At 43.8% G+C, this 24,429-nt stretch overlaps 1 protein-coding gene across 1 annotated transcript in view; it reads left to right on the top strand.

The window, feature by feature from the left end:
* Positions 1–24,429, top strand: part of LOC137432435 (acetylcholinesterase) — a 66,344-nt gene that overhangs the window by 16,448 nt on the left and 25,467 nt on the right. The window lies entirely within an intron of this gene.

Raw genomic sequence — 24,429 nt, 5'->3', positions numbered from 1 at the left:
TTCTCTTCAATGGAAGCACCAGACTATGTCAATAGCAGTTTGAATGAAATGCTATGAATATGTCACTCAAGACACTAGTATTGTTGTTATGAAGTTTGCTCATCTATTACTGAAAGAAGCAGCGGCGGTGTGTGTTTGTGGGTGTGTGTCATGCTTTATTCTAATGGGTTCCTGCTGTCGTAGGGTAATAAAAATGGTACTGCTACTAGTTTTGCTTAAACAAACTACACCATTACCTTTTATGGATCAGTGTCCTCTGGGAGCTTGTGTACGGTATGTCCCCTTTGATAGCAGTTTGCTCAGAGTTGAACACCAAAATATTTTGGCATCTCTTACAAATCAAATTTACATGAATAACTCAAAACGAATAAAATAACTTGACTAGCACTAATATTCAGACATATAAGTGTCAAGAACACACATTTAGAATGACTTAAATTCATCATCTTTGCTCACTGGCGTTTTTCTGAAAGTCTGTTGACAGAGAGAAAATGTAGTCTCTGGCTTTATGTCTTGTACTTTTCTCCTGAATTCAATGTGAATGGTGTAATAATGTGAATGTTAGTCGATTTCCATAAAAATAAATTGACATTACTTGCTGCATGCTATTTACAATGGACAACCTTCTTTGGCTCTGCATTAAAAAAAAATTTCTTATTCCCCAAATGACAATTGAATGGTATTTATGATGCTCTTTCTTTATCTTGTATAATTTAAATAACAACATTCTGTGGCCTAATGGTTAGATCGTCTGCTCTGAGTCTGATAGGTCAGTGGTTCAAATCCTGGCTAATTCGTATCAAATGGTATGTGCTGCCTCCTTTCATGACACTCAGCATTTAAAAAGGATAAATCACGGACAAGGACTGACAGGACGGCCTAGAGGTACGCACACTCGCCCTTCACCAGTGTAACCTGCATTTGAATCCCGACCCAGCTATAAACTGTCATCCTGGTGTTTCACGGGTACTTGGGTAGTGTGATTCATTAATGTCTGTGTCGTCCATCGGATGGTCGTTAAACTGGGACTCTCGTTTATATATGTCCCATCTGCTAGCAACAGAGTATGCTACTGTTTAAAAATAATAATAATTTCAATGGCCACAATTCTGGCCATTTAGACATCAGAGAAAGATGGCATCCATGATGGAAGTCAAATATTTTCATGCTTTATTCCATGGCCTGCTAAGATGGTTAAAATTTCCAATTAAATTAGGCTCTAAATGGCTCCAGATTTTTCTTGATTTTATTCCAAGGCTTTCTCCATATTGATTCAGCTCAGCAAACCCACACCATTTGGAAATGTGGCGCCACGAAAGCTGGCTTTCGGTTTTTAGCTTTCTTTTAGTCCTTAGTCTTTAGTTATTTTAGGTCCCAGTGTGTACCCTGGATAAGAATAGGTACGCCGTATCCCTGCGTGTCGTAAGAGGCGACTAAGAGGGTTGGCGTCAGGAAGGGCATCCGGCCATAAAAAAAAAACACTGCCTCAAAAAGAGAACCATGACAATTACAACTATATGTGGGTAGGGTACAGCCCGAAGTGGAGATCGGTTTCTGAGGTTTGGCACATGGAATGTAGGGACAATGACAGGGAGATCAGGAGAAGTGGTGGAAGTATTGGTCAGAAGAAGAGTGGACATATGTTGTGAGCAAGAGACGAGATGGAAGGGAAGTGGTGTGAGAATGGTGAAGGGTAGGCAGGGACAAAAATACAAGTTTGTGTGGCAAGGGTGCCTGGAGGGCGTGAATGGTGTTGGTGTCCTGTTTTCTGAGGAGTTTGTAGACAGTGTGGTGAGTGTGACTAGAGTGAGTGATAGGTTGAAGATGGTGAAAATGATGATTGGAAAGCTCTTGGTGAACGTCATCTCGGGATATGCTCCGCAGGTTGGTCGAAGCGATGAAGAGAAGGACAAGTTCTGGTGTGCGATAGAGAAGCTGATGGAAAACGTGAAAGATGAGGAAGTTGTTGTGGTAGGAGGAGACCTAAATGGACATGTGGGAAGGAGTATGGATGGTTTTGACGGAGTTCATGGGGGTTACGGATATGGTGTGAGAAATGGAGAAGGTGAAAGGATTTTGGAGTTTGCTGATGGAGCTGATTTGCTGATTTGTAATACTCAGTTCCAGAAAGAGGATAATAAGCTTGTTACATACACGTCAGGTGGGTCGACGACAACCGTTGACTACCTGATGGTGCGTAGGTGAGATAGGGGGCACCTCCGAGACACAAAGGTGATCCTGGGGGAGGAGGCTGTTTCACAGCACCACTTGGTTGTCTGCGACGTAAGGGTGAAAGGTGCGAGGAGAGCTCGGCGGGTGAAGTACCAACCGAGAATGAAGGTGTGGAGGTTGAAAGAGGTGACAGTAAGGGAGGCATTAAAAGAGAGGCTGAGTAGGGTTGAGGATGATGTGGTTGAGCTTGAAAGTGGTTGGATGTCAATGAAAGCTGGTCTGTTGGGAGCCGTTGGTGAGGTATGTGGATGGACAAAAGGACCACCGAGGCACTCGGAAACATGGTGGTGGGATGATGAAGTTGGAAAGAGGATTGACGAGAAGAGGAAGAAGTTCAAGGAGTGGCAGAAGGCGAAGGGTACGGGAGCAGAAACAGCAGAGCATGAAAGTTATAAGGCAGCCAGGAAGGCTGCAAAGAAAGAGGTAGCAAAGGCGCAGGAGGCATGTAGGAAAATGTTCGGAGAACGCTTGGATTCGGAAGAGGGTCAGAAAGCAGTATTCAGGATTGCAAAGCAGATAGCGAAAGAGAGGTGTGATGTGATGGGGGTGAGTTGCTTGAAGGATGAAGTGGGACAAATCGTTGTCGACCCAGATGGAATTAAAGGAAGATGGAAAAGATATATGGAAATGCTGTTGAATACAGAGAATGAATGGGATGGCAACATAGAGAGTAACCCAGTTTTAGGACCGGCAGAGAAGATAACTGAGAAGGAAGTTGAGGAAGCGATAAAAGCAATGAAGGGTAGAAAAGCGGGAGGGCCGACGGGAGTTGTGGGAGATATGTTGAAGGCAGCAGGAAGTTGGGGTGTGAAGAGAATGACAGAGATCTGTAATCTGGTGGTGAAAGAAGGCCGCATTCCAGTGGATTGGGAACTGAGTACCCTCGTCCCTCTATACAAGGGGAAAGGTGACCCTCTGGAGTGTGGCTCGTACCGAGCGATAAAGTTATTGGAGCATGGAATGAAGGTATTGGAAAGGGTGTTGGAGAGGAGGATAAGGAAGAAAGTGAAGATCGACGAAATGCAGTTTGGATTTATGCCAGGAAGAGGAACGACAGACGTGCTTTTCATTGTGAGGCAGTTGCAGGAGAAGTACATGGAGAAGAGGAAGAAGTTGTTTCTTGGGTTTGTTGATCTGGAGAAAGCATCCGATCGGGTTCCACGCAAAGTATTGACATGGGCATTGAGGAAGTTAGGAGTGGAGGAATGGTTGATCAGAGTAGTGATGGCAATGTACAAAAGAGCGCGCACAGCTGTAAGGACGAAGGACGGGAACAGTGGTGAGTTTGAGGTGAAGGTGGGAGTGCATCAGGGGTCGGTACTAAGTCCACTACTATTTGTAGCTGTGATGGAGGTGCTGGCTCAGAACGTAAAGGAGGGTTTACCATGGGAGTTGTTGTATGCAGATGATCTGGTGTTGATTGCGGAAAGTATGGATGGACTGAAGGAAAAGATGAACACGTGGAGGGAATGTATGGAGACAAAAGGTCTGAAGGTGAATATCGGAAAGACGAAGGTGATGGCAAGTGGTAAAGCATGTGCTGAGGTCGAAAGAACTGGGAAGTGGCCCTGTGCTGTGTGTAGGAAGGGTGTCGGAGTGAACTCCATTCAGTGTACAATGTGCGCTGAGTGGGTTCATCAAAAATGTAATGGTCTGAGAGGGTCATTAACCAGTGTGGCAGCTACATTCAAATGTAAGGTGTGCACAGAGGGAGCTGCAGATGGAGGAAATGTTGAGTTGGATCTTGGAGACGGCGTGAAGCTGGAAGGTGTGAAAACATTTTGCTACCTCGGAGACATGCTGAATGGAGAAGGTGGATCAGACTCGGCAAAGGTTGCTCGAGTGAGATGTGCATGGAAGAAGTTTCGGGAATTGAGTGGCGTGCTGATGATGAGGGGAGTGTCGTTGAAGCTGAAGGGAAAGGTGTATGCTGCATGTGTGAGAAGTGTTATGATTTATGGGAGCGAGACATGGGTAATGAACGTAGAGCAGCAACGAAGGTTGGAAAGGGTGGAAATGCGAATGGTTCAACGGATGTGCGGAGTATCGTTGAGAGAGAGGAAGACAAATGATGAATTGCGAAAGATGATGGGAATAGAGCCTGTGATTGATGCTGTGAAGAGGAACAGGTTGAGATGGTTTGGTCATGTGTTGAGGAAGGATGAAAGTGACTGGTTGAGAAGAGTGATGGAAATGAATGTAGAAGGAAGTAGAAGACGGGGAAGACCGAGAAAGACTTGGCTAAAGATGGTGGAAGAAGAAATGTGGGCAAGGGGGTTAACAAGGAGAGATACAGAAAATCGGGCAAAATGGAGAAGATTGTCATGGGGACCGCAAGGCTAACCCCCGCTCTAGCAGGGAAAATGGCCTTTAAAATGCATGTTGTTGTTGTTGTATATGCATGTAATATGACAAAGAAGCGTTGAAACTGGTCTGAGTTAAAGCCAAGATTATATCTTTCAAGAAAAACTGAAAATTAGATATTAACTTGACTTTGTTTTTGTGTAAAGGCCTCTCAAAGGTACCTATGTAGTTTTCTCAATTTTTCACCAGTACTACACCCTTAAAGGAAGAAAGAAATCGTTTTTGTTTTTTTTGCAAACACAATCTATGCTTATGGAAGAGTGAGGGGACAACATAGGCCACAAATGGACGTAACAAGCAAGGAGAAAAATGAAAAAAATGAACCTGTCAAGAAATGAAGAGGTGTCAGCTGCTTTTTGAATGGCAGAATCATCATGTCTCATGGGCTGTCTGCATTCCACCACATGCCACTCGCAGGGAATCTTTGATAAAGATGACGGTACCTTCGCATTCAGATCAGCAAATTTACGATAAAATGGCCAACGTGTTTTTGTAATGCATGGACTACATGTTCAGTTTTTTTCTAGTTTTTTCCTGTACCAGGAGTCTCTGCCATCCTACTTGAGTGGATGCTTTGAATTGTCTTTCTTGGAAATCGCTCAATCAAACCTCTTATAATGAATACCTGGTCTGCTTAAAGCACGTTATATTGCCATTTGTGTAACTGATCAGTGCATTAGCATTTCCTTCTCCCTTTCTCCCTTCCATGCAAGAAGGCTACTTTTCAAGGGAGTGCGAATAGAAATGTTCTTCTTCTTTTCATAAAAAACAAAACCAAAACTTTTTCAAAGTAAGACTTCAGGGCTGGCAGGTTGGCCTAGACTTAGAGGTTTGCACACTTGTTAGCCTAGATTTGAATCCTGAACCAGCTACAACCTATCATCCTGATGTTTATCAGGCAGTGTGATTCATCAATGTGTGTGCCGTCCCTCGGATGGACGTTAAACTGGGCCTCCCGTCTGCTGGTATTAGTTGGCGGGCGTTAAAGATCCCACGATGTCCTTCGCTAGGAGTAGGCGAGCTATTGCCGTCACCATGAACAAATTCCAAAGTCCTGCCATAACTACTGCTGTGAAGGCAATGGCAAAATAGAAATGGCAAAATAAATCGCCGCTGATGCCCTTGTTACCAGTAAGCTGGAACTCATTTTGCTGACCCCAGAAGGGTGATGGGCTGAGTCAACCCACCTGGTGTTATTTCAACGGCACAAGACTGGTTCAAACTCAAGACCCTAAGATTTTAAGCCAGCCTTCTTAACCATTAAGCCAACACCAGGCTTATATTTAACAAATTAATGAATGTGTGCATGAATCTGACATCTCAATATCATGAACTCTGGACTCCTGTGGGAACACTAATAAAGCCACTATTTAAAAAGCTTTAAGAACAATACAATATGTAAAGGTTAAAACATAACCATAAACTACAAATACGTCTTTGATTACAATATACTTTAGTTGTCAATGTACAGATGATTTCTTGTAAGATCTACTACTGAAATGTCTTCTTTGAAACACACTGATAAAATGCTATGAAATGAAAGAAATACCAATCACAACACAAAATTATGGCCATGGTAAAGTTAAATGTTAAAATTCTGTTTTTGCATCAAAATGATTTTTTTCAGATGGCTCGACACTACGTAGTACAGTACCCCCCAACCCACTGATAAGCAGTTGGCAGCTGCGTTGCTTTCTGCTGATCTGGAATTGATTAGATGCTGGTTTGATGAATGGACCACGTCTTTCAATCCTGGAAAATCTCACGGTCTCACCATATCGCTCCGGAAGGATTGTCAAACGAACCCACCTCTCTATTTTCATCCTCAACGACTAGAAGAGGTTAGGTCTTTTGAACTTTTAGGTCTCATCATCAACCACAATCTCTTCAGGGCAGACCACATATTCAAATTGACCACCAAAGACAGTTGCTCCAGACTAGGCATTCTATCAGGTCAAGTTATTCAATGCCCCAGACCTCCTTGCAGCCTATAGAGCATCCATATGCATGACAATTGAGCATTGCACGATGTTTGTCGGCCAATGCCTGGTTTTTCACGTCAATTCTAGATACTGTAGAGTACAAAGCACTGAAAATCATTGGCATCACAATTCAAGAGGCTTAATCAGGTCAGTAGCCTCTCAATTTGCTATAGCTGTATAAGCATCTCATCTCCTAATGCACTCTCTTCACTTATAGCCTCCTGCCTCGAACAAATGCCTTGATTGTCATATAGCCTTTCCAATGGGCAGGACCTACATTTTGACCCTCTTTTCTCCCACCCAAAAAAATTGCCTTCCTATTTCTGTCTAATCACATACAGTCACGTGAAAAAGTAAGCACACCCCATGTAAAGTTTTGACTTTTTCAACATATTTCAGCATACAGCGATTTGATCTTCATTTCAACAATATTGATAGATAAAGGTGATATAATATAACAAATATCATGAAACATTTACATTTTGTAGTCCATTGTATAATTTAAATAAACATAAATGCAAATTTTGCATGTGGAAAAAGTAAGTACACCCCTACATTTATCACTACTTCAAATACCTAAAATTAGACTCAGGTGCACCAGCTCAGGTGCAAATGATTAGAACATCGTTAGAGAGGATCTTGGAGGAACCTGTCTTATTTAAACCTCAGAATTTAGTTTGGTTTGCTCTTTGTTGTTGAAGTGTGCGGCGTCACCATGCCTAGATCAAAAGAGCTATCTGAGGCCTTCAGAAAGAAGGTTATAGATGCCTACGAGTCTGGGAAGGGATTTAAAAATATCTCCAAACAATTTGAAATCAATCATTCGACTGTCCGGAAGGTCATCTACAAGTGGAGAAGATTCCAAACAACTGCCAACTTGTTCAGGCCAGGCCGCCCCAGCAAGTTCAGCCTGAGAGCAGAACGGAAGATGCTGAAATAAGTCTCTAAGAACCCCAGAATGTCATCATGGGATCTACAGATACCTCTTGCCACTGTTGATGTCAAAGTGCACAAGTCTACCATGAGAAAGAGGCTGCACAAATTTGATCTGCATTGGAGGTGTGCCAGGAGGAAACCTTTGCTGTCCAGAAAGAACATCAGGGCAAGACTAAAGTTTGCCAGTGAACACCTAGGCAAAGACCAGCACTTCTGGAACAATGTGCTCTGGACAGATGAGTCAAAGGTAGAGCTATTTGGCCACAGTACCAGAAGACATGTTTGGCGAAAACCAAAGACAGCATTTGACCACAAGAACCTGATACCAACTGTAAAGCATGGTGGTGGAAATATTATGGTTTGGGGCAGCTTTGCTGCATCAGGGCCTGGGCAGCTCACCATCATAGAATCCACTATGAATTCTTCATTGTACCAGAGGGTGCTTGAGGATAATGTGAGGCCATCTGTCGGAAAGTTGAAGCTCAACCAAAGGTCGCCCTTGCATCATGACAATGACCCTAAACATACCAGTAAATCCACCAAGGAATGGCTGAAAAGAAAGAAATGGAGGGTTCTGGAATGGCCAAGTCAAAGCCCGGATCTAAATCCCATCGAGATGTTGTGGGGGGATTTGAAACGAGCTGTGCATGCAAGAAACCCCTCAAACATCGCACAACTGAAAGAATTCTGCATGGAGGAGTGGGAAAAAATTTCTCCCAGTCGATGTCAGAGACTGGTAGACAGTTCTAAGAAACGCCTACTTGAGGTTGTTTCTGCCAAAGGGGGCAATACCACCTATTAGAGCCAAGGTTGTACTTACTTTTTCCACATGCAAAATTTGCATTTATGTTTATTTAAGTTATACAATGGACAACAAAATGTAAATGTTTCATGATATTTGTTATATTATATCACCTTTATCTATCAATATTGTTGAAATGAAGATCAAATAGCTGTATGTTGAAATATGTTGAAAAAGTCAAAACTTTACATGGGGTGTACTTACTTTTTCACGTGACTATCTTTTTCCATTGTACTTCAAAGTTTGAGCTCACCACCATCTCTCATTGTCTTCTATTCTGACCTTCAATCTGCCATTTTTTGTAAACCTCATGTATTTTTGTAATCCTTTAAATCACCTGTTGTTTTGCTCCTTCCTGGGTCTCCATTATCTATATTAACAAGCTTGAATGTATTTTTGGCCTCATTAATGCAGAGTAGTGCTAGTTGTGAATAGTGTTTCTGTTTTGGGAAACCACTAAAAAGTAATGGCAACCACCATACAGGTCCCTTCGAATAGTTATTTCATAGCAGACCATTATCTCCGTCCTTTTCCCTTATTTCGGTTTATTATGTCTTTATGCGTTGGGGAAAGGGAATGACAGGTCTTCCTCTCATCGTACGATAATTCACCAAATGTCTGTCCGTCCGTCCGTTTGAAGGTACCGAAAAAACGGCTGATCCATTCGCAACAATATTTTGGGTGGGTAATCTTGGGACCGCCTGGAGTAAAATAGGCTATATTGTTTTTCCAATTTTTCCAATTTTCCAGTTTTTCTATACACGATGGAATAATATTTACTGATACGAACAGTGATGTGGCTTTTATTGAAATTCTACAAACACTGTTTAGATTTTGATGAGAATTATGAACCTGTCGCGAATACGGAAGCGGACAGATGACGACAATGCTCGGGTTTGATAATATCCCAATACAACCGTCATTCAATCGTAATGTTAAATCGTTAAACGTTAATCGTGTTAATCGTTTTGTTAAAGTATCAATTGATGATTGGAATTGAGTGAATACAATTACGATTTTGAATTCGTAATTGTATTCACCCAAGCCTGGTGTTGGCTTAGCGGTTAGGGCGCTGGCTTGGGATCCTAGGATCCTGAGTTCGAATCCCGGTCGATCGCTGAATTAATACCAGGGCGGTTGACTCAGCCTGTCATCCTCTGAGGTCGGCAAATTGAGTACCAGCTAGCTGGGATGAATGATCCCGGTGTGTACCCAGATTTAGAATAGGTACACTGTATCCCTGTGCATCGTAAGAGGCGACTAAGGGTTGGCGTCAGGAAGGGCATCCGGCCATAAAAACATTGCCTCAAACAGGGAACCATGATTGTCATGGGGCCTGCAAGGCCAACCCCCACTCCAGCGGGGAAAAATGGCCTTAAAACGATCATTCATTCATTCATTCAATTGTATTCACCCAACCGTACGGAACTTCACATCAGGATTTAAATATTTGTTTATGTCACGAATGTTGTTAAAAGTTTATTTTTTATATTAATGCTATTTAATTTGTGATTGGAGTTATGCTGTTTGGAATGAAAAAAGAGATATCGAGTTCAAGTGAATAACAAAATGCCATGATGGTTTCTACTTTCTAAACGTGAAATTCGCGGATCGCCAGATGCAGATTCGCCACGGACCCACGATCGATGTTTCTATACGTGACGTACCTGTTTGTTTGCGAACGGGTACGTTTTTCATGGAAGTCCATCACGAACTTGCTGTCCTTGTACGACGTGTGACTGAAGGTGCTACAGTAATGTGGAATTTATTGGTTTCATGCTTTAGTATTCGCCGTTTCTGCATTGTCTGTTTGCTTCTGGCCTCCCACCCGTGCATAGCACGGGTAGCTCACTAGTAAGGGATAATTTACCAGGCAATGCACCAGGCTCCAAGGCACACCATGGTGTCCAGGTTCAGAAACCCACCAATCAGGTCCTGAATCATTTTGGGGGAGCTTGTGTGGCAGAGTAACAGGCTCCACCAATCAGGAGCCAGGAGACCTCCAAGATCCCCCCCCCTCCCTCCACCCTCAGCGAGGGTGAACAAAGGGATTTTTTTCAAGACATTGATTTGGTCTCTGGTCGCTCTCTCTCGGCCGACTCAGCACGTGGACACTTTGTTCTCTGGCCGCTCTCTCTCTCGGCCCACTGAGTACGTGGACATTTTGCTCTTTGCTCGTCTCCCTCTCGCAGGCCTCTACACCTGCATTAGTCTACTATGGGCCTGTCTCTTGTGCACTCACCACATGTCTGCAAGATTGCTCCACTCTGGGCCTGTCTCTTTGTCGACTCTGGGCCTGTCTCTCTGCTGGGTTCACTGAGCTCGTGTGCCCTACTCTTCGGCCTGCATTGTGGACCTAGCACGTGCCTGCATTACTTTTTCACACTGGACCTTGTGGCTGAACACGTTTTGTTGGACTTCTCTTCGCTTTGGACTTTGTTCATTGAGCATGTGTTCATTGCCCTCTGTTGGCTGCCGGACTCCCTCTCAGTGCACGTGTGCACGACCTCCTCTGCCCATCTGCAGAAGATTGTATTTTATAATTCGATCAAAGATGGCTGAACGATGGCCTTTAACTCTTTACACCAATTTACTAAATCCACGGCGGGGGCTATGACATTTTATGTCTTTCTTCTTTTGTATGTTATCATGATATTATCGCGATAATCGTGATAATAAGGTCCATTATCGTGATACAGGTTTTTCCATTATCGCCCAGGCCTAGTGTAAATGTCTTAATGAGTCTAAAAGGGTCTTAAAGGGTCAAGGGATCTCAGTGGTTCAAAGGTCTAAAGGGTGTGTTCCAACAGTAGCGATAGGTCTAAAGCATCTAATTGAGTCAATATAGGTTCTTGGGTGTCTAACGGGTGTAACATGGTCTATACCTAGTTATAAACTGTCTAACAGGGTATTAGGGTTCTAAAGGGTCTAATGGGGTCTATAGGGTCTACAAAGTATTTGGGGTCTTAAGGATCTAAAGTGTTCAATGGGGTCTAAAGGGTATGTTCCGACAGTAGTTACAGGTCTAAGGTCTCAGTAGTCTTATGGGTCTAAAATGTGTAAAGGTTTTCTAGAGTCTAAGGAGTCTTAAGAGGTCTAAATGAGTCTAAAGGCTGAAGGGCTCAAAGCAGTCTAAAGGGTGTAAAAGTCTATAGGGTCTAAGGGTGTATAAAATGTCTTAAAAGTTCCAAAGGGTATTGTTGTGGATATGAGAATGGTTGTTTTTTTTTTATTGTATAGTAAATTGTTGTAAATATCACCCTCTGTAAAATGTAATGATTCCTTGTAAATACCTCCGTAGTGTAAAGATAAAAAGGGCGTCTCGGTAGTTATTCCATAAACACCACATTGCAGGACCCGATAAAACCCTTGTTCAGTAGCTTATATCTTATTATGTGTCTTAGGGTAAGGCTGTGTCTCCCATTAATTTAAATACTCCATTGCACCAAGTGAAATAAGAGTAGATCCCCTTTCATTTCATTTCAATGGCCAACTGCATTTTGGGCGGTTTTCTTCAACCACCATTGGCCACGAGGCAGGGTTGGGGAAGAAAGGCGTGTCTCCACCTCGTCATAGAGGGGAGGAGTGAGCCAGCCCCGAACAACCAACCGAGCACGAGGGGTTTGGTTTGAGAGGGCGGAGGAAGAGCGATCGGGGAGGTTCGCAAAGGTTCAAGGGTGGGGCTATATATAACCCATGAGAGATGCCCCCAAGAGAGATGCGCTTTTACTGAGACAAGGAGATGAGTCTGAAAAGAGAGGTCCATGACAAGAGCTGAGTTGGTCGTCAGGGGTGGTCAGTGGTTGCGTTGAGTGGTTGCGTTGAGTTGTCGGTGGAGAAAGAGTGGTTGGACCAAGAAGGAGAGAGGAGAGAACCCGTCACGCCAGACCCCCCCACCAGCGCGTCGGCTCCAACCGTGATCCGACCCGTGATCCGACCCGTGATCCGACCCGTGATCCCGCGCACCAGGATCGGTGGCATCAGCGGCCGTCGAGGTCCAGCCCGACGTCCCGTGCGGGACCAAGCTCCAGCCAGCTCCGTGCCGTCCTCCCCCTCCAGCCACACACCTCCTTCCAGCCAATCCACTCTGCAATTCCCCGTGTGAGTCGTCTGTTTGTTCTGTCTTGGGTAGTAACTAAGTCTGTATAAGCTAGTAATTTTCACTGTCACCTGCGTCTCATGTCCCCTGTAAATAATCGTGACTGCTCTTTTTGCTTATGTGTGTAAATAGTAATAAATCCAGTTACTCTTCTGTACGCCTTCTTCCTCTTTGCATTCGGTCGCTTTAGAGTTTTCCAGATTGAGTAGCTGTGGCGCGATACGGCCAACGTTTGGGTAAATCAGGTGAATCGGGGAAGAACAGTTCGGCCGCGGTTATACCTCCGCTCGGTAAAAATAACATCCTAATCCACGGACCGTAACAGTATAAATCATCAAAAGGTCACAGATTATTAACCACTGGTCCGGGGACCACTGCCTGTCTGCAGCAGGAAAGCTACCGGCCCGTGGAATAATGCCAGAAAAACAAAAATTGCTGCCACTCACTCACTAGCGACATCTGACGAATCTATATATAATGGAGCATGTGTACATATGTCATCCACTCCAGGGCAGATCCATAATTTTTTGAAAGGGGCGGGAGGAAGGGAGTCCAGAAATGAAGGGAACAGGGTGCATACTCACCTAGATGCTGTGAGCGCGAAGCCATCAAGGCATAGGGTCCGGCACGCAATCAAGGGGCTTGGAAGATTTTGGTTATTAGATGCTCTCAGGTGCACTCTGAGCATCTGTTGACCACATTGACTACATGTTGGGAGGGGTGGGGGGGGGGGGGGGGCGGTCATCTGCTGACCACAATTTTTATGTGATCGAGATGGAACCTTCAGCTTTGTCAACTTCAAGTGACATCACTTACTCAACAATCCTTTTGTAATATGTCCCGAAACAAACCATGTTTAGAGTAGTAATTAAATTTTAGTTTCTGAATTTGTTCAGGAACTCCACGGCTGGATTGTTCATGGATACTCATGAGTACTAGAACCTATGTAGCAATCGGGAACAGTTCCCCTTCATACGGTGTATGTTTGTGAATGTACGACGTGCGGTTCTAGTTACATTTTCCATGTACAGTACATATTTTTATACACTAGCGAAGAACCCGCTCCAAGCCTCTGACCAAGCCTAATGTTTCATCTGATCTTAGGCGCCATGATGGCACATGGTGTGGCAGTGCAATGGGCAGTGTTTTTCTTTTACCGGCAATGAGTACAACGACAAGTTTTTCAAGTTATTCCATCAGGCACTTTAAGTGTAATCAAAGGTGGGTGACAAGTGAGGTACCCGTGCATAGCACGGTTGGGAGGCCAATATCTCAAAAAAAAATGTTTTGAGATATTTTTGAAAACTCCCACCCACTTTAGGAAACGTGTATGTGGGGACCCCAAAATCTGCACACCCCTGAATGTGTTTACATGTGGAGAGAGGGAGAGCAGCTTCATACTCGTGAGAACTCAAAATGATAATTGTATTGAGAAATTTATGAAGCCTTCCACCGAGCTTAGGACATCCACTGAGACCCCAAAAGGTCCACAGAAAGTTTGGTGGTGCTAGCACCAAGACTGAGGAAGTAGTTCAGGGACAGACAGACACTCCTGCTTTATTATATAGATGTATGATGTGCTGAAGTATAGACAGTAAAGATCATTAATTACTGGTTCCCAATTGGCGGCCCATGGTCATTTATCGTTGACCTTTGCAGGTCCCTGTTGAGAACCACTGGTCTAAGGGGTATAAATGTCTAAATGTCTAAAAGGTACGTTCCAATAGTCCGCAATTAATCGATGTAGTTATGGTCAAATGCAATAATACGTTATTAATAGGCGTACTCATGGTCCAACTCAAACAGTATGTAATTAATAGATATACAGTGGCCTGCAAAAGTATTCACCCCCTACCAATAATGCCACATTGAGATGAATTACGAATTATGTAGAAACAATTTTTTCAAATGTAATTTTTTTAGATTCATAACTGCAAAAAGCATGTACAAATTAAAATTCACTGGTTGCAAAAGTATTCACACACTGAGGTCAGTACTTGGTGGAAGCACCTTTTGTAGCAATGACAGCTATGAGTATTTCTGGGTAGGTCTTTACCAGCTTTGCACAGTGAGATGGTGAAATCTATGCCTATTCTTCATATGAAAATGGCTCTAGTTCTGCTAAGTTTGATGGGAATTGTCGATGGTGTTACGTATTACCTCCCCAAACCCCGGTTACGGTGCACCTCAGAGTCTCGAGTGGGAACACGGCAGAAAGATTTGTTATTTTGAGTGTTCTAATAAACCATAGTAAAACCACACCAATGCAATTGTATAACAGAACAAGTAATTGTATTAAGAACTCTCACATACACTATAATAACCCTCTTAAAGAAAATACAATGAAAATATCACTTGCATCAAATGAACAATACATATGATGGTACCATCATTCCCCAATGCTCTCAAAGCAATAAACTCGCAATACGCCAAACATGAGTGGAATGTAACATTCCCCAAAGTCCGTGCACGGATCCCCACGCTGGTTGAAGCTGTGCAGAACGACGAGAACTGGCAGGTATCGTCATGACGGTGGAGAAGGAGTTACGAGGTGAGAGGTCGATATGGGAATTGAGCCGATATGTACACCAACGGCAATCAGCATGATGAGGTCGATATGGAAATCCCAACGACAAAACAAGATGCACCAAGCGGACAGTCTCTTCGAGGACAAAATGGCGTATCAGCCTGTAATGGAGGCTCTTGCTCCCCCCAACAATAACTCACACTTGGTGATAAAACCTGAGACGCAGGTTTAATTGCAATCACGATATAGGACGATGTCGCGGGCAATCCCTTTCACGGGAAGCCTCAACTCATTCGCGACCAATATCAAAAAAGTCCACTCACAGCCTTGATGCGATTCACGGCTGTATCTCTCTCATGGCCGTCTCCTCCTCTGCCAAGCTCCTCCTCTCTCCTCTTCCGGCCTCTTTGCCACGTCTTCCATTCTCCTTCACAAATATTTGTCCCCCGTCGCACAGCGGAGCGAAAGGGGGACTATGGTTTTCCCCTCCGTCCGTGTGTCCGTCCGTCCGTGCGTGCGGGTGTGCGTGTTTGCATGCGTGCGTGCGGGCGTGCGTGCGTAAGCGAAGGACCGCATTCAAATTTGGTGTGTGGGTGCAACCCACGTCAAAATCCAAGATGGCCGCCGCCATGTATGTCTGATGCCATGTATGTCTGAACCTTGTGAGATGAATATCTTGAAAAATAAGCGAAGTACCAACTTCTAATCTGGTGTGTGGGTGTATCTAGGCATAAGGAAGAACGCTATTGAACATTGGGTCGCCACGTCAAAATCCAAGATGGCCGCCGCCACGTATGTCTGAACCTTGTGAGATGAATATCTTGAAAAATAAGCGGAGTACCAACTTCTAATCTGGTGTGTGGGTGTATCTAGGCACAAGGAAGAACGCTGTTTAAAATTGGGTCCTCACGTCAAAATCCAAGATGGCCACCGCCATGTATGTCTGAACCTTGTGAGATGAATATCTTGAAATATAAGCGAAGTACCAACTTCTAATTTGGTGTGTGGGTGTATCTCGGCATAAGGAAGACCGCAATTGTAAATTGGGTCGCCACGTCAAACTCCAAGATGGCCGCCACCATATATATGTCTGAACCTTGTGAGTGAAATATCTTGGAAAATAAGCAAAGTACTAACTTCTAATCTGGTGTTTGGGTGTATCTAGGCACAAGGAAGAACCGCATTGAAAATTGGGTCGCCACGTCAAAATCCAAGATGGCCACCGCCATGTATGTCTGAACCTTGTGAGCGGAATATATTGAAAAATAAGCGAAGTAACAAAAAACCACCTTTAGATGTACTCGGTACTCGGTACTCGGTGAAATGTACTCGGTGAAAAATAAGCGAAGTACCAACTTCTAATCTGGTCTGTGGGTGTATCTAGGCATAAGGAAGAACGCTATTGAAAATTGGGTCGCCACGTCAAAATCCAAGATGGCCGCCTCAATGTATGTCTGAACCTTGTGAGCAAAATATCATATCATAGCATGTTTTCTGCATCTTCCACTTTGTCAACTCACATCACTTCACCGACAGGGGACCGAGGCGTAACGCTTGTTATTTTTACCTTTTCCTAAAGTCATCTCCATATCACACAAAAATCTTAACAACAATATTACCTGAAACTAAAAATCCGAACAGTATATAATAACAACAAGCGTTACGCCTAGGTCCCCCGTCGGGGAAGTGATGTGAGTTGACAAAGTGGAAGACGCAGAAAACATGCGATGATATGATATTTCGCTCACAAGGTTCAGACATACATGGAGGCGGCCATCTTGGATTTTGACGTGGCGACCCAATTTTCAATAGCGTTCTTCCTTATGCCTAGATACACCCACACACCAGATTAGAAGTTGGTACTTCGCTTATTTTTCAAGATATTCCGCTCACAATGTTCAGATATATATATGGTGGCGGCCATCTTGGATTTTGACGTGGCGACCCAATTTTCAATAGCGTTCTTCCTTATGCCGAGGTTCACCCACACACAAAATTAGAAGTTGGTACATCGCTTATTTTTCAAGATATTCATCTCACAAGGTTCAGACATACATGGCGGCGGCCATATTGGATTTTGACGTGGCGACCCAATTTTAAACAGCGTTCTTGCTTGTGCCTAGATACACCCACACACCAGATTAGAAGTTGGTACTTTGCTTATTTTTCAAGATATTCATCTCACAAGGTTAAGACATACATGGCATCAGACATACATGGCGGCGGCCATCTTGGATTTTGACGTGGGTTGCACCCACACACCAAATTCGAATGCGGTCCTTCGCTTACGCACGCACGCCCGCACGCAAACACGCACGCCCACACGCACACACGCACGCACGCACGCACAGACACACGAACGGAGGGGAAAGCCATAGTCCCCCTTTCGCTACTCTGTGCGACGGGGGACAACAAAGGCGGTCTTTGTGAGATGGTGAAATCTTTGCCGATTCTTCATGTGAAAATTGCTCTAGTTCTGTTAAGTTTGATGGGAATTGTTGATGGACTGCAATCTTCAAGTCTTGCCATAAATGTTCAATTGGGTTCAAGTCAAAACTTTGACTGGACCAGTCAAGAACATCTATTTTATTCTTATTTAGCCACTCCAGTATGGCTTTAGCTTTGTACTTCGGATCATTGTCCTGCTGAAATGAGAATCTCCTTCCCAGTTTCAGATTCATGGCTGACCCAAGCAGGTTTTCATCAAAGATTCTCATGTACTCTGCACTGTCCATTCTCCCTTCTATCCTGACACGCTTGCCAGTCCCTGCTGATGAAAAGAAGCCCCATAACATGATGCTGCCACCACCATGCTTGACAATAGGGATTGTGTTGACTGGGTGATGTATAGTGTTAGGCTTGCGCCAGACATAACGCTTTGAATTTAGATCAAAAAGTTCAATTTTGGTCTTATCTGACCACAAAACATTTTTCCACATGCCTGCAGTATCATTAAGATGATTTTACACAAACTCCATGCGAGCTTTTAGATGAGTCTTTTTCAGTAATGGTTTATTTTTTGCCACCTGTCCATCAAGGCCAGCTTTATCCCTCAGACATAGAGCCTCACCGATCTTTCAACGTCATTGTTGGATTTACAGTGACATCCCAAACCAGTTTCCTGCTTGCCTGGCTGCTGAGTTTGAATGGGCGACCTAATCTGGATAGAGTCTGGGTGGTGTGGTACGTCTTCCAGTTCTTAATGATGGATTTCACCGACTCAAAGGGATAAGGAGTGAGTTTGAAATCTTGTTATAACCCCCTCCTGAATGGTGCTTCTCCACCACTTTATGTCTGACTTAATTGTAAAGCTACTTGGTTTTCATGTTTCCCTTGTTGGTTTATTAAGTCAGTTGCACCTTTGAACTCCTTCAATAAGTGGGTGAGCTTCATTTCTAAGTTAACCCACAGATTACATCCAGGTGAACCATCTTACATTTATTTTGTAACGTTTCAGACAAATAATTTGCTCCTGAAGTGATTTAGGATTAATTAGGCAAACGGTTTGAATAGTTATGCAATTGACAATGCATTTGATTTTCTCTGTTAATCTAACTTATGCACATTTTATCTGCCTTTTTTAGCTTTATCACTTTGGAGTAGTTTGTGAAGACTATATACTGTATTAAGTTTGATTTGAAAGCATCACGCAGGTCGACCGAGGGTTCACCTTAACGAGGATTCACCATCTACCCATCTTTTTCGTTTTTATATACACTTATACAGTGTGTGTTTGTGTGTGTGCATGTGCATGTGTGTTTGTGTGTGTGTGTGTGTGCGTGTGTGTGATGAATCGGTTGAAAATTTACGATTAACGTGACCATGACCTTTGACTTCAAAAACAATAGGCTTCCAGCTTGTGACTACCTCTTCCAGTTGGTTAAGTTTTTTGAAGATTGGAGTGATCTGCAGGCAATTAACCGACAAACAGAATAACAGACCAGACCAACCAATACACTTGCGAATCTTCAATTACGCAAGTAACAAACAAATTGGGGTGAAAAAAAAACTTCTGTACACCTTCAGTGGTGGAGGTAATAAACAGTACAAAGAGGGGGAATCACACCAATAGTGGGGTTGAGGGACAAAATCGAGGAAGATCTGGACTAATAAATAGGTGTGGGGAAGAATGAAAGTTAGAAGAAGACAGAAGGTTGGACAAGATGGATACAGAAGCAAACTCTCATAAACTCCCATATACTATCTTACAAGGTAACCTATTTGCAACAGGTAATTAAGAAGCTTTATTTTCATACCAATGTAAAACTTTTTTATTTTAAGATGTCTGTTCTTTTCACATTACCAGAGATGAGAAAAATTACAATTGGGTATGTCTGCCAAGTTAAAGAATAATGAGATAGAAAATTGCTTCATTAGGAAAATGAAATCAAAATTTATTTTGACAATTAATTTGTTTAGGCACAGCTGGTTATATTAGTTGTCAATCTTTAGCTGTTTCATAAAGGATACTTATTACATGAGAATATTTTTCAAGCTTCGTGTACACATCACATATTAAATAATTCATGAATTCAGGATTTATTTCATCAAACGTTTTCATGCTCATTATTTGAATCGTTATTACCCTGCGCTTGCGAAGCGAAAAGCGGGGTTAAGCATTCACGTACGTACGTTTTCACGTTAGGAGGGCCTCCCCCTTTAGAATGTTTTAATGATTATTATGACGTAATAGGTCACGTGGTACAGGCGCCATCTTGGAAAAACATCGCACCTCTATATCTCTGAAACTACTCCATGGAATTAATTGAGACCTGGCTCATTATCAACGACTCCCCATGGGGAATAAGATATGTTAATGATGATGTCATCGGTGCCTTCGTTATGACGTCATAATTCGACAAATACAACACTTATCCATCCGATCATTATTTTAAAAATTTCAGCAACGGTTGGTCTGGAAATTCAGGAAGTTTTTACCATAAGAGCACCTCCTCCTTTAGAATATTTCAATGATAATCATGACATCATATGTCATGTGGTACAGGCGCCATCTTGGAAAAACCGAAAAATGTTGCATGGAAAAAAATTGAAGCATGGCTCATTGTAAATAACTCCATATGGGGAATAGGTGTTGTTAACGATGGTCATTGGTGCCATAATTATGACGTTGAAGGAGCTGCGCTCCAACGCGAGTCGAAAGAATTGACGCGACCAAAGACGGAATTCGTCCGAGTTGCTTTATTGAAACAAAACAGCTCAGGTATTCTGACAAAAGCCCGTCTATCGGGCAGCAATATATATATACACATTTATGTCGGGAAGTTTGCCCGGCAAAAGCTATACCGGGCATGCCCGGGTGTCAAGGGCGAGCCTTGGAAAGGCGAGTCTGGACCTGCCCGGGCGTGTTTGGCTGCGGCCTGGCAAGTCGAGGCTGGGCGTGCCCGGGCGCTCTGGACGAGCACTGGAAAGGCGAGAGCGGGCATGCCCGGACGCTCTGGGCGAGCCCTGGAAAGGCGATAGCGGGCATGCCCGGACGCTCTGGGCCAGCCCTGGAAAGGCGATAGCGGGCATGCCCGGACGCTCTGGGCGAGCCCTGGAAAGGCGATAGCGGGCATGCCCGGACGCTCTGGGCGAGCCCTGGAAAGGCGAGAGCGGGCATGCCCGGGAAAGACGAGACCGGGCGTGCCCGGGAGGTTCGGGCGTGCCCGGGAACAGTGAGTCCGGGCATGCCCGGGAGAGGTGCGTCTGGCCGTGTTCTGGCCGGTGCAAGGCGATTGTGTGCATCCAGCGGTAACCGCTACAACGTCATAATTCTTCAGGGACAACGCTTAGTCTGATCAGTTTGAATGTATTGAGCGTGATCTATGCAACAATTATATTAGAGAATATAAATTTATGATGTCATCGCTCACGTGGTGTGGCAGCCATATTGGATCAAAGAAAAAAATGTTAAAAAAACAGAAGAGTTGGCTCGCAACAAGTTGACTGCGCAGGGTAAGTATTATACGAATACCATCTAGGTTGTAGTGTAATGCTGTGCAGAAAAAAGATTAAAATTCCTTTTCAAATATGATATGCTCAGAATGTGTGGCTGTGTTCCAGTATTTTCTCACATGTGTGATGACTGATGACCAGGTACACTTGTGCTTGTTTAGTTATTGTCCGAGTCACACAGCAGTGCCTCCCTAATGTAGGAATGTTATGTGGGCTCACATCGCATCCGGTGAAAATCCATGACAAAAACAGTTAAAAACTAGAGTGAAATCGATGGTGCGCTGTCGTAAATCCCCATGCTTCCCACCTAAACCAAAGTGGAAAGATGACCAAATGTTCCACCAGGAATGATGCAAGGCAAGCTAATGCTCAAGCAGTATGGCAGGGAGGTATGCTACAAGGCCATGACGACCAATGTAAATTTTGTCCAATGGACTAACTGTCCCTTTGTTGTTATAAAGGTCAGGAGCGTCTTTTTTTCATGTGACAAAATAAGGGTTCGATAGGTTGATGTGGACCTTTTATTGTCAATCCGACCCCGTTTAATCGGGAAATCTCAGCTATCCAGACCAAAACATCCAGAAACCGATTTCCACATTCATTTTATCCCTCCAATCTGCAAAATCGTTTATCTGACAATCTCGCTAATCCGACATTGGGTGCTGGGAACAAAGTATTCCAGATTAATGAGGGTTGACTGTACATTGTTTGTGCAGGAAAAATAAAGAGCCTTTATATGACAATGGTGTATACATTATCATCCAAACATGCCCTCAATGCTGTAATGGTTCATTCAAATATTAAGTATGCAAGAATGCAGAATTTTGATCTTCCCTCCTCTTTGTGGAGCACCACCGCAAACCCATTGTGCATTTTGCGATAAAAGCCCAAAACTTGGCTCAGATAATATGTATGGATCAGATCTGGATATTGTGGCATTGCAGATTTTGCCCCTGATGACCTTGGCAGCCATCTTACAAAATGGCTGCCAAGCGAATATGGGAACTATGACGAACTGCTTTATTCAGAAGAAGTAGATGGTTTAATTGGGGCTATTAGCCAATGATGGGTCAGAGGAGATTGATATTTAATCTCCTCTGACCCACTCAGCCATTGCACTATATGGGGTTTTGAAATAGATATTTTGGTGACACGGTGGTGCAGAAATATCTTTTTCTGTGATTAAATAACATTTTTAGCCCGTCCAGTCTGTGCACCCACGCGTCAGGGCATCCGTTCGCAACCATATTTCAGATACGTATGGAGCAATTTTGTTCATACTTGTCACAAAGACAATACATGATGATATACATTGCCTTCAGAAAGTACAGACTTGGCATTTAATATGGAATATATATTTTTTTCTTGACTTGGGTTTACTTTCTTAACTCAGTATATCAATCTGGTGAGTTTCTTTTACACTTTGGTGATTTATTTGTTAAAAGAACCATGTCACTGATTGTCTGTCGCAGCAAGAAGTCAACAACAGGATTATATCACAGGTGGCGTGGCAAAATGTACGGACAGGTGCATTTGATGATTGGCTTCACAGTCAGGTATACAAGGGTTGTTGCATTCTGTATTAGTGGAAAACAACTGCTGCACGTCTCCAAAAGTTATTGTCGCTTCCTCTGGATATGGTCCGTCAACTCGACAATGCTGTTTGTCATGGAGTGGTGGCTTTACGAAATTACGGCATGAAACAGCGTGCTATTGCTCAGCAGTATGGCATCACTTAAGGTCAGGTGTCAAAGATCCTGAAACGAAATGCTCAGAGATTTGTCCCTACTCCAATACCGAGGCCAGGACGTCCCCGCAGAACCACAAGGAGGGATGATCGCCAGCTGCACCGGTTAGTCCGCAATGGCCGTACCAAGTCAGCTAATCGGCTTAGGGCTGACTGGCAGCAACTGACAAATGTGCCTGTATCCAGAAGGCTAGTCAACCAACGACTGGGTCAAGCAGGCTATCGTGCCAGGCGTCCCCTAAGAAAGCCACGCCTGACCAGACAACACCGCCAGCGCTGAATGCAGTGGGCCAGAGAGCACCGTCAATGGCAGCCAGGACACTGGAATCACGTGATCTTCAGTGACTAGTCTAGATTTCTGGTCTATCGTCAAGATGGCCGCGTCCGAGTGCGCAGACAAGTGCATGAAGCCTACAACAACGATTGTATAGTGCCAAGAGTCCAAGCTTGAGGTGGTGGGGTGACCGTTTGGGCTGCTTTTCATGCAGGGGGCAAAACTGACCTGGTTGTTCTGAATGGAAACCTCAACCAGTTCAAGTCCAGGGCCATTCTGGAAGAAACATTGCTTCCATTTGCTCGTGCAGCCTTTCGAGGAAACTTTGTCTTCCAAGATGACAATGCACGGCCTCATCGTGCTCGCATGATCCAACACTTTCTTGCTGACCATGGTGTAGAGCATATGGAGTGGCCTGCCATGTCTCCGGATATGAATCCGATAGAGAACTTGTGGGCAGAATTAACGCGTCAAATCGACCACTTTGAACAGCAGCCGACCTCTGTGCGTGAATTGCAGCAGGCTATTGTCACTGCATGGCAAGCGATTCCTGTCCAAACCTTGGCAAATCTCGTGAACAGCATGCCTCGACGTGTACGTGCTCTCCTGAATGCTCGTGGGGGTTACACAAAGTACTGAACTGTAATTTTACTGTCTGTAATCCCAGTCGTAATTTAACCTTTGTTTTTGTTAAAAAAAAATTTGGCTAATGTGCAAAATAAAGAGATACTTCTGGAAAACGTACAGAAGTTTAACACAGTACTGTCCATGAATTGAGTTCGATATCAGTTCACATCACTTTCAAGGATCAATTTATTTGTTTTGAAATGTCAAATGTGGTTTTTGTTTCTTTTAAAGGTCACATTAACAAAATCTAGAATAATTTCAACATAATTCCAATGAACTTTTGGTTCTAAGACATATTGAAAAGTAAGTTCACCCTCACGAAAAAAAAAATCCATATTAAATGCCAAGTCTGTATTTATACCCATTGACCTTTTCACATTTTGTTGTACTAGGGCATGCCCGTACAAAATTATATCCCCCCCCTCTATTTACATGAAATGGTTTGGTCCATTCGCAAAGCCAAAGCGGACGGCTTGCGAGTACGGTGACAATCCCCCCCCTCTATTTACATGAAATGGTTTGGTCCAAAGCGAACGGCTTGCGAGTACGGTGACAATCCCCCCCCCCCCCTCTATTTACATGAAATGGTTTGGTCCAAAGCGAACGGCTTGCGGAGTTTGGTAAAGAAATCGCCATAGCTCGGTAACTACTTCTCCGATTAATATGAAACCTTGAAAAGGCACATCCTCGGGTCCCCAGCAATATACCTGGCAAGTTTCAAGTATATCGGACCCGTGGTTGTCGAGAAACAGCGGTCGCATACACACACACAGACACACAGAGATTACTGGAATTATAGATAGACTAGGGCATGCCCGTACGTGGGTGCCCGTTCCTTGCCAAAAAAAAAAAAAAACGCTACCCGTACGCTCTACCCCGCCCGT

Source organism: Myxine glutinosa, chromosome 8 (assembly GCF_964187855.1).
Source record: "Myxine glutinosa chromosome 8, kmMyxGlut1.1, whole genome shotgun sequence".
Lineage (NCBI taxonomy): Eukaryota > Metazoa > Chordata > Myxini > Myxiniformes > Myxinidae > Myxine > Myxine glutinosa.
The sequence above is the reverse complement of the archived record's forward strand: the minus strand, read 5'-3'. Positions and strand labels throughout refer to the sequence as shown.